Consider the following 16,699-nt stretch of genomic DNA (forward strand, 5'->3'; position numbering starts at 1 on the left):
TCATACATTTTGTCTAAAATAAACTAGAATAAGATAAGATTAACTTAATGTACTGCATTTCATTCACTCAAGCACACAGGCCACAATTTGTAGTAGGTTAATGAGATGAACTCACTTGAGTCCATTGACAAATTTCTCTTTTTTTTAATATAGTTTCATAAAGACCTAGAGTCAATGATCAGTTTTATGCCTCCTAGTATTTGCCTAGGTTAACATTTGAATACTTAAAACACATTCCATGTAACTGATTTTCTAAATTGCATGAAAGTATATACACAATTAATAATGAGCATATTAACTGATTTATTCACATCAATATGGCTTAATTTTAATAATGCAGTTTTGATTTTTCAACTGTTCATAAGTGTACCCTCCCAAATAAACTTTTGCTTTAATAAAATTTACGCATTCAATTTAAACTATATTCATGTTAATGGATTTCTTATCACAAAAATAGCTCCAACTTCCCTGGTGGTGCAGGCGTTAAGAATCCGCCTGCCGATGCAGGGGACATGGGTTCAAGCCTTGGTCCAGGAAGATCCCACATGATGCGGAGCAACTAAGCCCATGTGCCACAACTACTGAGCCTGCGCTCTAGAGCCCGCAAGCCACAACTACTGAGCCCACGTGCCGCAACTACTGAAGCCCGTGTGCCTTAAGCCCATGCTCCACAACAAGAGAAGCCACCTCATTGAGAAGCCCACGCACCACGACAAAAAGTAGCCCCCGCTTGCCGCAACTAGAGAAAGCCCGTGCACAGCAACAAAGACCCAATGTGGCCATAAATAAATAAATTAATTAATTTAAAAAAATAGTTCCAGTACAACATGTGTATGGAGCAGAAATACCATTATTACATTCTTTCTTTAATTTACCTCCCATTTTTCTTATACTTTGAACCTCCTGACTCTGTGATATAAGTGAAAAACACAAATGTCAGCAATAGGTGAGCTCTGAGGAGCTTCTACGTAATAACAAACAGCTGGATTGGTAGAATTATTATGATAAATGATTCACTTTTGGGGTTTTAACCTAACTATGTGGCATTATACATCATTTAAAATGGCTGAATATTTGGACATTAATTACTTCAGGTTTTTCTAATGATAAATATAGTCTGTTTTACATGATGCCCATATGCCCAGACCTCACAAACGTATGGGTAGAAATGAGGTCTCACTGACATTGGTGTCCAATAAAGATAGTCTTAGACCCCTTTCATTTCCAAAGGAAATCTGTTCTAGTCGCTCATCAAGACACCTCTTCATTAGGTGGCTGCAGGTGCCCATAGCAGGAACCCAGATTCATGCAAAGCTGCTCTTAACTCTCAGGATATCAAATCTGCTCTTGGTTAGATGTGGGGAAAATGGACTTTTCCTCTGCTGTGTTTCACAGTTGGTCTCACAAAATTTTCACAAAAATATCTTCCTCATTTTCAGTCCTCCACCTTTTTCTCTACTGTAATGAGGATTCAAATACCAGTTTCTCACGGCCCCCCAAGAAGATGAGAGGAGAAAAAGGGACAAAAACTGTGACATCTTCCCTATTGATTTTTTTCATCCCATTATTTCCTCCTGGTCTTTTGCACAAAATAACTCTCACCTCCTTCTGACCAAAGATACAAGCATCCATATATATTATATTAGTTTCCAATTGCTGTCAGAACAAACTTAGCAGCTGGAAGCAACACAAAATTATTATGTCACAGCTCTGTAGGTGAGAATTCCAACACGGGTCTCACTGGGCTAAAATGGCTAAATCATGGTGTCAGCAGGACTGCATTCATTTCCAGAGGTTCTAGGGGAGAATCCATGTGCTTGCTCATCAGAGTATTGGCAGAATTCAGTTCTGTGGTTATAGAACTAAGGTTCCCATTTCCTTACTGGCTGTCAGCCAATGCCCATTCTCAGCTTCTAGAGGTCATCCACGTTCCTTGGCTCATGGGCCCGTCCATCTTCAAAGCCAGCAATAATGGACAGAATCTCTTTCATGCTTAGAATCTCTCCTTCCTCTTCCTCCACTGTCACATCACTCTGACCTTCTTTTCTGCCTTCCGCTTCTAACTTTAAGGCCTCATGTGATTAGACTGAGCCCACCTAGATAATCCAGGATAATCTCCCCATCTCAAGGTCCTTAAATTTAAGCACATTTGCAAAGAACTTTTCTGTCATGTAAAGAAAATTTTATAGGTTCTGGGGATTAGGATGTGGACATATTTGGAGGGGTCATTATTCAACCTACCACATATATCAGTCAATATAAGGAAATTCTTGAGGGGTCACTAGTCACCAGCTCTGTAAACAGATCCAGAATTCCAATTTGGAATCAAGTGCTGTGATATTGAAATAGTAAAAATAAAACGTGGGGGAGGGGAAATATGGAGAAAGAAAAAGGGACTTGCAATTATAGATTTTGTTCTAAGATACAGAATGGCTGCACAATTTCCAGGGAGCAATAGGAGTTAACAGATTAAATCATAACACCAAGAAAAGGAAGGCTTACATTGAAAATTCTGACAGGTTTCTAACAGGACTGCAGCCCTTGCAGACACAGCTATAATAAGACCATATACTTTCCCTATGTATCTAATGACATTTTGCTGAGTTTCAAGCAGGAAGAAGCTGAGATCTACTTAGAATATAAATCATGTCAAAAGTAAGAGTTAAACTCCAAAATAAATTAAGTAAAACTTAAAGTGACTTTTCTAAGCCTAGCACTTATAGACACAAATTAGGACCATATTGTACATAAACTGTGTGATGACAATATTCTGACAAACATGAAAATGTCTTCTTTAAATAGACAGCTATATTTTTCAGGATATTGAGCTAAAAAGAAAGAACATTGTATAATGCAGTTTCAATCAAGGGCACCTTAGTGACCACTATTATTTCTATATCATTTTTCTGCAATGTATTTGGAAGTCTATATATATTGTGTTGATATAGCAATGGTAACTACATTGAGGCAGAGGACATGTATTCATTTACAAGTAAATGTCACTAATATCTAATGACATGCCACTCCAGATGCTGAACATTTTCTTTAAGCAGCTGAGTCATTTTATGCTTAAGATGCTCTAAACAATATTTTGGAGGGCATATGTTCCATTGGTTTCTTTTTGTTTAAAAAAATTTAAGCTCTCCATTTTAATCATCAGTGTAAAAAGAAAGAGGAAGGAAGTGCATGGGCAGTTTGAAGAACTAAAGGACAAAGAATAAAGTGTGTTTATGCCTAGAAGAACGGGTGTACTCTACAGTGCTGCCTTAGCAGCCTGAAACTATTCAGTGTCAACACATACGAATGAAAAGTGAACAACCATACATAATATTGCAAAACATTCCTCCGTTCCCCAAGTAATAAGCACATTTTTAAATTGTTTGCTATATAATAAGAATAATGATAATAGATACTTCAGAGCACTGTGTGAAGGTCAAATCAGGTAATGTAGGTAAAACAATTGGCACTGTGTCATGTACACATGTGAACACAAAGTATTTCAGATATACACAAAATTACTCAATACATTTCAGTTATTGCTATTGTTAATATAATTATGAAATATGACAATTGGTTAAATAATTGGTAAACATTCTTGTGTGTATAGCAAAGTGTTATTTCAAGACATTAACCTCTATTTTCCTTGTTGCCATATTTTGTACTGGATATAACAAATAGATGATTGGCTTGTTTTTTGTCTTTGCATAAGTATTTTAATATTATATAAACTAGCTTTGTTTTGGGGGGCATGTAGAAAAAGGCCCATTTCAAACAAGAAGAAAAGGCACTGAGGTTAAAAAACTGTTCATGATTACTTACTGTTCCCTTAATTTTGGTGAAGTGCTACTGATATTTACTGTCTGGGGGGTCAAGGATATCAAATATTTTATAATGCCTTGAATAGTCCCATAAAACAAAGACTTATTTTACCTAAAATACCAATAGCATTTTAAATTCTTTTTTTAAAATTATTTATTTATTTTTTGCTGTGTTGGGTCTTCATTGCTGTGCGCAGGCTTTCTCTAGTTGCAGCGAGCGGGGGCTACTCTTCGTTGCAGTGCACATGCTTCTCACTGCGGTGGCTTCTCTTGTTGCAGAGCACGGGCTCTAGGTGCACGAGCTCAGTAGTTGTGGCTCTCGGGCTCTAGAGTGCGGGCTCAGTAGTTGTGGCACACAGGCTTAGTTGCTTCGCAGCATGTGGGATCTTCCCGGACCAGGGCTCGAACCCATGTCCCCTGCATTGGCAGGCGGATTCTTAACCACTGTGTCACCAGGGAAGCCCCCAATAGCATTTTAGAAGGAGGGGAAAATGAGAAAATGTTATGACCTGAGACTTTACCATCACCATCTTGAACTCTGTGGTAAAAAATTTTAATCTCTCCCTTCCATAAATCTCAATTCCCTTGCCCTTCTCTAGTTTCATTGTACTGCCTTGGCTAAACACACCCTAGTTAAATCCAACTCTCTACCTTCTTTGTATCTACAACTGTTGAGCTGGACGTATTTGAAGAAACACATAACACCTTGTTGACTGACCTCACTTCAAATTCATGATCACTAAACTCATGTGACTCCTTAGTACTTCCTGGTCCATTTTTCCTCCTATGTTCTTGGTTGCTATTTCATATTTTCTCCTTTCTTCTTAAAATTCCAAAATCCTCCTCCCATATCCTTATGCTCAACCATTTTCTATTTTTCTAAGAACATAAAAGCCAATAGAAGAAAACTTCAACCCTTCCCACCACTTCAATTCATGTCCAAGCAAATGTGTCTGTATTTTTTTCCTAGAAAGAGAGGTCTATCATTGCTGTCTCCAAATCATTTCTCCTCATTCTCTCATAACTCCACTCCAGTCAAATTTTTATACCCATCACTCTACTGAAAGTGCACTTTCCAAGGTCACCAGTAGCACCCATTGCTAAATCCAATGGTCAATTCTCATTCTGTACTTTATTTGATCCATCAGTAGTATTTGACAGAGTTGTGCACTCTTGATTAACTCAATTGGCTTTCAATACCCTCCTCTCCTGATTTTCCTTCTATCTTTCTGGCTATTCCTTCTTAGTCTGCTTTCTGGTTTCTCCTCACTTTCTTAACGTCTAAGCGTTGGAGTGTCCCAGGACTCAATCCTCAGATTTCTTCTCTTACCTCTCTTTCTCTCTTTTCTCATCTTTGTGGTTATCATATCTAGTCTCCTAGCTTAACTGACATCTGTATTGAAGATTAAAACATTTTTTAGAAATTTAGTCTAGATGCCCTCCCTTCCCTACACAGACACACACACACACACACTGAACTTCAGACTTGTATGAAAATTATCATCTTAACATCTCTCCTTGGATATCTAAAAGGCATTTCTAACTTAATAGAACCAGCTAGGCTGAGCTCCTGATCTTCCTCCCAAAATATGCTCTTCCCTGTCTTCCTCACTGAAGTAAACGGTAACTCTATTCTTTCAGGTGTTCAGATTCATAACTTTGAAGTCATCCTCAACTCTCCTCTTTCTCTAAAATGTTCCACAACCAAACTCTCAACACATCTTTTTGGCTTTACCTTCAAAATAATCTATAATCAAATCACTTTTCATTACCTCCACTGCTACCACTCTGGTCCAAGCCATCATATCTACTGATCCGATGATTACAAAGCCTCTGGTCTCCCTATTTCTGTCCTGTCCTCTTCATTCTATTCTCAATGTAACAATCATATTGACCCTATTAAAATAGTTCAGATAATTACACTTTTGTGCTCAAAGCGCTCCAAAGGCTTCCTATTTCATTGTGAGAAAAATCCAAAGACATTATAATGACCTAAAGGCCTACAACATTACCCCCATCCCCTTCTACACTCCCTCTCAGTCACCACATACTGAATGATTTTTTTAACATTCCAGGCATATTCATGTTTTAGGGCATTTACAATTGCTTTACTCTTGCCTTAAGACCCTCTTGCCCAAAATATCCACATAGTTTGCCCCTATATCATCTTGAGTTCTTTGAATAAATATTCTATCTAAAATTATAGCATCATCAACCTACCATCACTCTTCCTATCCTCTTCCTTTATCTATTTCTCTCCTTAGCATTTTAAAAATTAATTTATTTTATTTTTATTTATTTTTGGCTGCATTGGGTCTTCATTGCTGTGCACAGGCTTTCTCTAGTTGTGGTGAGCGGGGGCTACTCTTCGTTGCAGTACACAGGCTTCTCATGGCGGTGGCTTCTCTTGTTGCAGAGCACGGGCTCTAGGTGCATGGGCTCCAGTAGTTGTGGTGCGTGGGCTCAGTAGTTGTGGTGCATGGGCTTCATCGCTCCGCAGCATGTGGGATCTTCCTGGACCAGGGCTCAAACCCGTGTCCCCTGCATTAGCAGGCAGATTCTTAACCACTGCACCACCAGGGAAGCCCTCTCCTTAGCATTTATAACCACCTAACATACTGTATTTTATGTACTTAATCAATTTTCTCTTTTCTAACTAGAAATAAGCTCTAGGAGGGCAGGGTTTTTTCTGTTGTATTCACTGCTCAGAGACTAGAAAGTTCCTGATAAATGAATATATACATCGGTCATCAAATGGTAATTTGCAATGATAATTCTCTTAAGTGTCTGTCTTGAGTACTTAGATCCAAGTAATAGTATAATTAAGAGGAATAGAAGAATCCTAGATAACCATCAGGAGAATGGGGGCCACAGTTGGAAAGAAATTAACTGTGTATGAAAGACAGACTTCATCTATTCCACAGATTTTTCTTAGGGCTGGATTTACTGCACTACTCAGTTACCTAGAGCAGGGGTCGCCAGAATTGGTTTTACAATTTTAGCAAAAAAATGCTTTTTAGGGTATATATACACATATATGAGAGTACATATATACATGCATATGTACTGGGTTGGCCAAAAAGTTCTTTTGTGTTTTCCATAACATTTTACGAAAATCCCAAATGAACTTTTTTGACCAACGCAATACATACATGTATCTGTACACTCTCTTTTTATATGTCATGAGCCCTATGGCAAAGAAAATTTGAGGTTTCTAATATTTGAAAAAAAAAACAAACTATGAACGCTGGTGAATTTTGGTGATGTGAGCCAAGAGCTTTTGGCATTGGGATTGTGCTGGTTGGCATACAAGTGACAATTATCTATTCCTCTGTGCATTTCTAAGAAGTAGAGAGAAAGACACTTTTCACTTTACTAGGTTTACCATTTCTTGACTTTACTAGGTTTACACAGAGTCTTCTGGAACACAAACTACTGGTTACTGACCCAAATTTATTTTTCTCAAGGGATTTTTAGAAACATTTTTTGAAATGTAACAATATCTCTTTGCATCTGAGCTTCAGAACGAACTCTTCAAGTTATAGAGGCTGAACTGCACCAAGCCCATAAATAGGAAGCTGTCTTCGTCTGTGAATGACAGTCTAGAATAGTTTACTTCCTGGAGTTTTCAGAAACTCTGACATTTGTTTAAACTTGTCTTCATTTTTTTTCTCTATGAAAAGGCTATCAACCAGATCTTTTTAACAATCTTATTTCAAAGTAGGAAACATCTCATGTTTTAATATGAACAGATTATTTTAAAAGAGGAAAGGTTTGAATTTATTCACAACTTGGTAACAGATGATCTCCATGGAAAACGCGATGGAAACGTTTACAGGAGAAAGACTGTTGAGTTATAGTTCTCCATATTACTATGGTAGTCTTACTGAAGGTAGTCTGTTAACATTCTTTTCTCTAGTTTAAAGGGAAGGCTGAATTCAACTCCAAGGAGAGTAGACAATTGCCAAAAAGATTTCTAAGATTGACCAAATGATTTGATATTCACGTGCATTCACATAATTACAAACCTAATAGACATAAACTGATTATAGAAACCAGATGTTGGGACTTGTATATGAAAAGAAGTAACTAACTGATTTAAGATTCTAAAAATATGTATTTTTTATTCAAAACACACTCTTTGTATTTATCTACATTTTAAGAACATAATTATACAGCTTATTTTCCTGCTCCAAAATCTAATTTCAAAACAAAGGCCTTAACCCATGTTTAGGTACAATTTGTGTTTCCAATAAGTACAATCTACACAAAGTATTCTCAATAACTTTAAAGTATTTTAAAATTTTGCGACAAAAATCATGCATCATAAATAGAATATTAAGAATGGCACTTTATATTACTGTTCTTTCATTCTTTATTAAGTTAATACTCAGTGTATTAATAAAATGAAATAATAATTTCCATTAAGAGTGAAAATGGATCTCTTATATCCCTCCATAATTCAATACTAACTTGCATTTATCATGATAATACCTGTAGTTGTAATGTAGATTATTATATAATCTGAAGAAAATGTCTTTTGTATTTCAACCATTAATTAATACCTACTTGTAACATAGCATTATTCATTACACATTCCAGAGAAGCAAAAGTCTACTTATTGCAAAACTACCTCAAGGCTATTCAGATAACCATGTGTCTCCATCATCATTTCAAGGAACATCATTTTAATTACAGGGATTACTTAATATTTATATAATGTGCCAGAATATGCTCAAGGCAGCCCTAATGTATGAAAGGCATGTATTGCCCTAAAGGACATTCTCCTATCCTCAAACTGCCATGAAAACAAAGAAGAACAGTTTTCATAAATTATAAACAATAAAGTTTCTAGCTCTACAATGGTGTTTATTCCATAGAATGTAGCTGCAGGTTACTGTAGTTGTACAACTAGAGACTCCATTTGCTAGCTGATTTGTGGTTATCCATCATTTGTAAAACAGAATTTGCTTACTGATACATGATTTCTGTCATATATTGAGCTCATTTTTGCTCTGCACAGTAGGGCATCGACAACCATTATTGTCCTTGTTCATCCTGAATCAGTAGGCAGCAATTTGTTTATGGTCACTGATTCTGTTTCTTCTCTAGATACTTTTTAAAAACCAAAGAGAAAAATAAGTGATAAGCCTCTTCCTCCAGATTCAGTTAGTCAACTGGAATCTATCATATAATTTTGCATATTAAATCAAATTACTTTTATGGGAATATCAAGGGAAACCAAAGGGATAAATAATAATCCAGTTCCTATTACATACCAGATGTTTTATGTATTATTAAATGAAATCATCATAATTCTATGAGGTAGCATTTACAATCTCCATTTTATAACTAAAGTGATGAAGGATATGAAGTGAAAGAATTTTTCTAAAATCTCACAGCTAGTAAATGTTAGGTTTAAAAAACAAAATCAGGTCTGTTTGAATCCATCATTTTTGCTATTATACAATACAACCTTGAGAAATATATATGCGCTGGGTACCCTAGCATTCTCCAGAAATGCATTATTGCGGCATGGAGTGGCAAAACGGTATTTCTAGTTACTTCTTACTGAGGAAAAAAAAGACTTATGGATATGGGGGAGTGGTCTAAATCAGAAGCTTTGATATTGGGTTACATTTGCAGCTAGCATACTGTATATAACCCTTTATGAATCTATTGGGAATAAAAACCTCTAATTTGGATAATCCCTTGGGGTCCTATTCAGTCTTTTACCTCCTGGAAGATAACACAGGAGACAATCTAGATGATCTTAGGTTTGGTAATGGGTTTTTAAATACAATACTATAGTTATGAAAGAAAAATAAATAAGTGGGACTTTATTAAAATTAAAAATGATCTGGGTGATTGGGATTGACATGTATACAGTGGTGTGCATAAAATTGATGACTGATTAAAAAAAAAAATGATCTGCTCTGCAAAAGACACTGTCAAGAGAATGAGAAGCAAGTCACAGTTTGGGAGAAAATATTTTCAAATGACGTATCTGATAGAGAACTTACTACAAAACATACAAAGAACGTTTACATCTCAGCAATAAAAATATCAACAATCCAGTTTTAAAAATGGGCAAAAATATGAACAGACTACTCACCAAAGATTTTATACATAGCAAGAAAGCATATGAAATGATACTCAGCATCATACATCGTTAGAGAATCAAGAATTAAAACAATGAGATACCACCACACACCAATTAGAATGCCTAATACCTATAACCTGACAACACCAAATACCAGCAACAATGTGGAACAACAGGAACTCTCTTTCATTGTTGGTGGGAATGCAAAACAATACAGCTAAATTGGAAAGACACTGGCAGTTACATATAAAAGTAAACATTCTCTTCCAATAACCTAAAGGGATTGAAAACTTAAACCCACAAAAAATTCTATATCCACAGTAAAACCTACCTGTGGATGATTGCAGCAGCTTTATTCATTTTTGCCAAAACGTGGAAGCAACCAAGATGTCCTTTAGTAAGTGAATAGATAAATAAATTGTAGTGTAGCCCCAAAATGGAGTATTTCTCAGCGCTAAAAAGCAATGAACTATCAATTCACCAAAAGAAATGAAGAAACCTTAAATATATCTTATTAATTGAAAGAAACCCACCAGGAAAAGCTACATACTTATGATTCCAACTACATGACATTCTGAAAGACAAAACTATGGAGACAGTAAAGAAGAAAATGGCCTATGGCATCTTTGCCGCTTCTTCTAAAAAATACAGATTATGAAAGTAACACGTATATTGTCAAATAGGTGCTGCCAAAGCAGTGTCATGTCTATTCAGGGGATGTAGAGAGAGAGAAAGACAGCCAGACCTAGGACATCATAGTAAACATTAAAAATGCTTTAAAATGCGTACACCTCTCTCCACGAGAATATTTTGGAAATCAGCAGACTAAACAGCGCTAAGTCAAACATTTAAATTAAAAGCCACAGCTGACTAAATATTATTGTATCTGTTTATTTTATTATCTTGAAAGACAGCTGCTTCCTACGTGAAAGCAAATTAAACTTAGTCAACAAACTTCTTTAATTTGATGGCATGAACTCAAAACTGATGTTTCAAAACAAATGTCACAATTTTAACTTACCTTGACCATTATGTAAACAACCTGCCCTTTTTCATGTGTTGCACAGAAAAATGGAAAGAGACCTGCATGGAAGTCAGGGGGTCATAACTCTAACGTCAGCCTGGTCTCTGGAGAAGCTGTGTATCTTTGTTCAAGTGACTTCATCTCTCACAGCCTCAGCTTCCATTCCATGTACTCTCAACATGCAAAATAGATAAATACACCTGGTCTAAGAAGGAAACAGGCTCCCTGTCTGCTCCATGCCTGCTGTCCCAGCACGGAAAGACCACACAGAACACAGTGTGAAAACCATTTAATAGAATATGGCTCAAATGATTTCCAGTTCTGAAATTCTTTGTTTCTGTGTAAATAGTCGAAACAGCATAACTCCCTCCTGATTCACAGAGAACAAGACTTTTACTCAAACAATGCTGCTCAGGCTCATACAATTTGAGGGCTGGAAAAGAATTTGGCAGACTATTCAGGTCATCTGCCTGGCTCTGAATGGATGTGGCCTTAAATGATCCCAGAATTATTTTTTACAATATTTAGAAAATCCAGACAGGCACTTCTGAAGAAATCCCAACCAAGTTCTTTTTCTACAGCTTCAAAACTTTTTTATTTAGGAGAATTCTACCTATATTTCCTCTGTTCATCTTCTATGGAAACAGAAATGATAACTATTCACATAGAGCATCTATTTATTCACTCTACAGGGGATTATTAAGCTCCTAAACAACACTAAGCAATCTCCTAAGTCCTAGAAGTACAAAGGTGAACAGAACCCAGTTGCATCCAAGAACTCACAGCTTAGGGAGGAATATTTTTGTATGCTGGGTGGTGGGAAGTCTCAGGGAAAGAGCACAAAGGAAGGCCTAACTCAGCCTGTCCTGGGAGATGGGGTCAGAAAATTTTCCTATAGAAATCGATGCTTGAACTGCATTGTGAAGGATGAACACAAGTTAGTCACTCAGGAAAATGGTACAAGAGAATCTCAGACAAGAGGAAAATGTGAGATAGGAAAGAATGAGAGAGCATGGAAGACATATGTGCATTTGAATGGCTGGACCACAGAGTTCCTTCCTGAGCACAAGACCAGAATTGTCTCCGAGACCTCACTGTATCGTTAAGACAGTGCGGTGGACTGAGGCAATCAAATTTGAGTTTTATCAAGATCTTCCTCCATCAGGTATGTGAATAAAGTATTAGAATGGGAAGGCTGGAGGTAGAAAGTTAGACGGCTTTTTCTGTAATTTAGGTAAGAAATGATGTGGGCTCAACACTGACTATTCAGTGTCTTAAATCATTTTAGCTGCTTTGCTCTGAAACCTCCCACATTTTCTATGGCTGGGTGTATGTATCACCAAGGCATCTGGGTATGGACAATAGCTCAGCTGAGAAACACTTGTTTTTTCAATTGGTATCAAGTAGCCTCTTTACCATACTTTGTAGAGTTATTATCGCATTGTTAGTAGTCGGCTGATTGTATTATTCTGTTTGGTGTTAGAATCATAAAATTTTAAATCTGCAAGAGACTTTCTAATTCATTTGGTCTGTTTGTTTCCATACCATGTTTCTCCAAAACCTAGTTTTCTTTTGGGGAAACCACAGATGAGGCTATGGAATAAAATGCAGACAGAGCTCCTCGCCTTGTCAACCAGTATAACCAGGACCGGCCCTGCCGGTCATCGTGACCAGCACCATTCCTGTCTCCCCTGGTAACCAGCACCAGTCCTGTCACCCACTTGAACAATTTTTCTTGATTTTGTGTATTCTAATTAAGATTTTGTTTGCAAAACAGGATCTGTTGCTAAAGTTATAACCTCTCCCTAACTTCACCAATAAAAAATTCAAACACAATGAAGTTAAGGGCCTTGTTTGTGTTTATACTTAGCTAGTGAGCAGCAGAGCTCAAGTAGCAAAACTGTTAACACATTCAGGAAGAGTTGGAACCTCATCTAGAATCTGAACCTGTCCCTAATCCCCAAGTCATATTCTGATCTTGCCAAGTTTCCTCATTCCAGATATTAATGGCAGGGCATTTTAGACTTCCTGTTAAAAAAGAACACAGCTTATTTCTAAGAGGCATTTTCTTCCCATGTGAATATGTATGTTTGTGTGTATTGTGTATGGGTGTTTCTGTTTGTAATGAGATGGATATATAGATCTGGATTTACACATTTTGTGGTAGCTAAGAAAATATTATAATAGGGTTCCATTGCACAGGCTAAACTATTACTATTGGGTAAAAAAGTCAACCTCTGAATTCAGAGTAAAGCATGCGGCAGGATTCTTTTTTTTTTAAGCTTTGGGAAGTTTCACTCTCTGGAATCATCTACAGATACTTAATTCATCAGCAGTAATTTTTTAAAGTAATCATAAAAGAGTGGCTCTCAAAATTTTATGCGTAAAGAATCACTTGGGGAGGTTGTTTAAAAATGTAGATTTCCACACATTTCCCCCAGATCTCCTGACTGAGTGAATCTAAGATAGGGGTCAGTAATGTCCACTTTCAATAAAGACCCCAGGTGACTCTGATGTGGGCCTGAGCACCGCACTTGAGAAACTGATGTAGCTCTAACTAGATTTTAAAAAGGGGTTGATGTAAATGGTTTTGCTGAACCCCTTAACCTGGCTTGTCTCTTTTAAGTAAAATTATCGTACCACATGAGTCAGGGACATGGAACCAAACCCCATCCCTGCTAAGTCTTACAGGATCAAGTGGTCATAGGGTTCATTCCCAGCATAGTTTATATTTTCTTTAGCCTAAATAGCTTTCACCAGACACAAAGTTCATGTGTTTGGCACAACAGAAAGTTATTTCTTGTTCCAAACACTTACTCTATCCTTCATCCTCCAAATATCTGCTAGACAGTGAGATCCATTAAACTGCTGTGTTGTTTCCTGTGTAAAAGTTTCAAAAGAGTTTCTCATCAAGAGCAGAATTAAGATTAGATATTAACATAATCAAATTTTATCTCTACATGTGTTTTGAAAGAAAAGCAAAAGCATTTTGACTTTTATACAAAACCATCACATCTTAATTTAAAATAATTTGATATAAGACAATGCCCCTATTCATTTTTTTTCCCCAGTGATGATAAGTAAAAATAAGCTTAAGGCAGTAAATGGCCTCGGAGACCTTCAATGGCCTGCCAAGCTTTGTGCTTGTGGGTTATTTCCAGCTCCATTTCATTATAAAGGACTTATTTCAAGGACACTGGGGCTGATAATCATGTCAAACCCAGCCTCAGAAGAAAACTGGAAAAAAGGGTATTTACTCAAAGACCAAACCACCTCTTGATAGATTTGGACTAGAAGAGAGAGGTCCTAATAGATAGTTACTTTTTAAATCAAAACACCCTAAAAAATGAAATATATATGAGCAGATTCTTCTTTTCCTTTTCTGCTCTATTTCTCCCTTCATTACTTCCTTCCTTCCTTCCTTCCTTCCTTCCCTTCCCTTCCCTTCCCTTCCTTCCTTCCACCCTCTTTTCCTTCCTCCCTCCCTTCCTTTCCTCTCCTGTCCTTTCCTTTCGTTATGGGTAGTTTTTCTAAAATTTCAATGAATAATGTCTGACCTCAAAATAGGCCCAGATGGAATTAATAATAATAGCTAATACTGAGTGCTTATTATTTATCAAGCAATGTCTTAAGTGCTGTATATGTATTAAATCCTCAAAATAACTCTGTTGAAATGTGTATTAGTATTATCTCCACTTTACACATGAGGAAGCAGTGGCACAAAAAAACTAAGTAACTATATTATATGATCCCACAGCTACTGTGTAAGAACTAAAGTCAACATAATTCCCTATTCCTATGTTAAGTCTGGGAGCAAGCATAATTTCCAACCCCTATTGCTGAAATATTTATGATAAGAGCTCTGAGACCTGCTTCAGTGTGGTGGAGGGAGGGAGGTGTAGGGGAATAGGTGTGATTATAGTTGAAATAAGATCGTCCATGAGTAGATAACTGTTGAAGCTGGATGGTAGGTTCATTATACTAGTCTCACTACCTTGTATATACTTGAAACATTTTATTATAAAAAGATTAAAATATATGGGAAACTAAATAAATACATAAATAATTCTGTAAACAAGCTCCAAGAAAACCTGGTTCCTGGATTGTGATCTGTCTCAACCAGCCTACTTATATACTAATAGCATACTCTTCAACACTTCAAGACTCTTGAGACAAATCCAAAGCTATGGTATCATAAATTCTGCCCACTTGCCTGCAATGCAAGATGCACCTTGAAGTCACCCAACCTTTCCCCTACTGGGATACTACCCACGAGTAACCTCCTCTGATATTTTCTTTCCTTCTGAGACACAACTAAGACTTTGTCAAGGTGGCTGGCATTTTCCCTTACTGCAGTAACTTCATAAACTTCGTTTTGCTTGGTGAATAGGTTTTTTCAGGATATATTTGGGAGGTTGGCAACTGACAGCTGTCTAATAATTATTAGGAATTAGAAGACTGTATTTTGTTATAGACATAATAAATAACCTGTTCTCCTCTAATTCTTCTCAAACCAGAGATATCACTACAGCAGAATAAGGATATTGATATCAACCTTCAGTAACTACTTAAAGAATTTTTGACATTTCCTTAAAATAGAAATCCAAAAACGAAAGTATTTATGCTTGTGTGATTCTTAAAGCAAAGAGCTTTACAAAAGTTCTCTACAAATAAAAAGAAGTCTCTGACTAGTTTCCCTAACTCACATCAAATATAAATTGAGATTTAAATTGTGAGGATTAAAATAATTAATTTTTTAAAAACAGTTGTTTGTATATTACAAACTTTTTTAATATAAAAAAAATATTGTTATTCTGAAATTTTACTCAATCAGGAGACCAAGACTGGGCAATTTAAACACCGAAAACAACGAACAAAAACTAAGACAAAAAACAAAACCGGAAAAAAACCTAGTTATCTCAGAATGAGGTAGCTTTCTTCCTGATAAAGGAAACGTCACATGGTAAATATTTCAGGTGTGAACACACAAGGCACAAGGAGGTCCCGTTTCTTTGGAAATAGCTGTAAATATATTCATCTGAGTAAAACAATCATCTGTGTCTAGTCATGCATGCTCTCTGCTCCCGTGGCTGTCACTGCTGTCGATCTGAACTTGAGAGGTAATGGCCTCATGATTCAAGGAAACTGCTGAAGTGTGTACTCAGGCTTCAGTTGAAGAGATGGGTTCATTTATCATCATAATAAGCTATTACCATCGAGAGGCCACAACTCATTGAAGAGACAGTCAGTCTAATTGGCTCAATTCCGTCAGCTTTTGACGTGACTCAAGGAGATAAGCACTCTTTCACAGGTAATTTTCAATCACCCAACAAACTATCTGTTCAATAATTCATCACATTTCAGATTGGGATCTTATCACATAGCTCCTTTTTCCATGTGGCAAATGTTGAATTTCAACTACTTAGAATCTCCGACCTAGGTAACAGAGGGAGAGCTTCAGAAAAAGTAAGGTGAGAGAGTGTCTGCTTTACTCAACTACTACTGTTGGAAGTGACGAGAAGACAGTAATATAAATGTAAGCTTTATGCTTCCCCCATATGCCCTGCTGACAATAACAGAATTTCCTGAAACTACCTGGTAAGATAAGAGTGCTACTGGAATCCTTGTGATTAATTAAGCATGACAACCATTTTTAGCTTATAGAATTGAGGCACTTAAGTGATCATATCAAAGCAGTAATCTTTACAACAAAGTCTAGAATAGAAAATTATTATTTCTTCCTTTTCGATCTCT

The 16,699-nt window shown here is 36.6% G+C and overlaps 1 protein-coding gene across 1 annotated transcript in view; it reads right to left on the minus strand.

The window, feature by feature from the left end:
• Positions 1–16,699, minus strand: part of LAMA2 (laminin subunit alpha 2) — a 623,785-nt gene that overhangs the window by 288,841 nt on the left and 318,245 nt on the right. The gene's annotated exons all lie outside the window — the stretch shown is intronic.

The sequence above is a fragment of the Balaenoptera ricei genome, chromosome 12 (genome assembly GCF_028023285.1).
Source record: "Balaenoptera ricei isolate mBalRic1 chromosome 12, mBalRic1.hap2, whole genome shotgun sequence".
Lineage (NCBI taxonomy): Eukaryota > Metazoa > Chordata > Mammalia > Artiodactyla > Balaenopteridae > Balaenoptera > Balaenoptera ricei.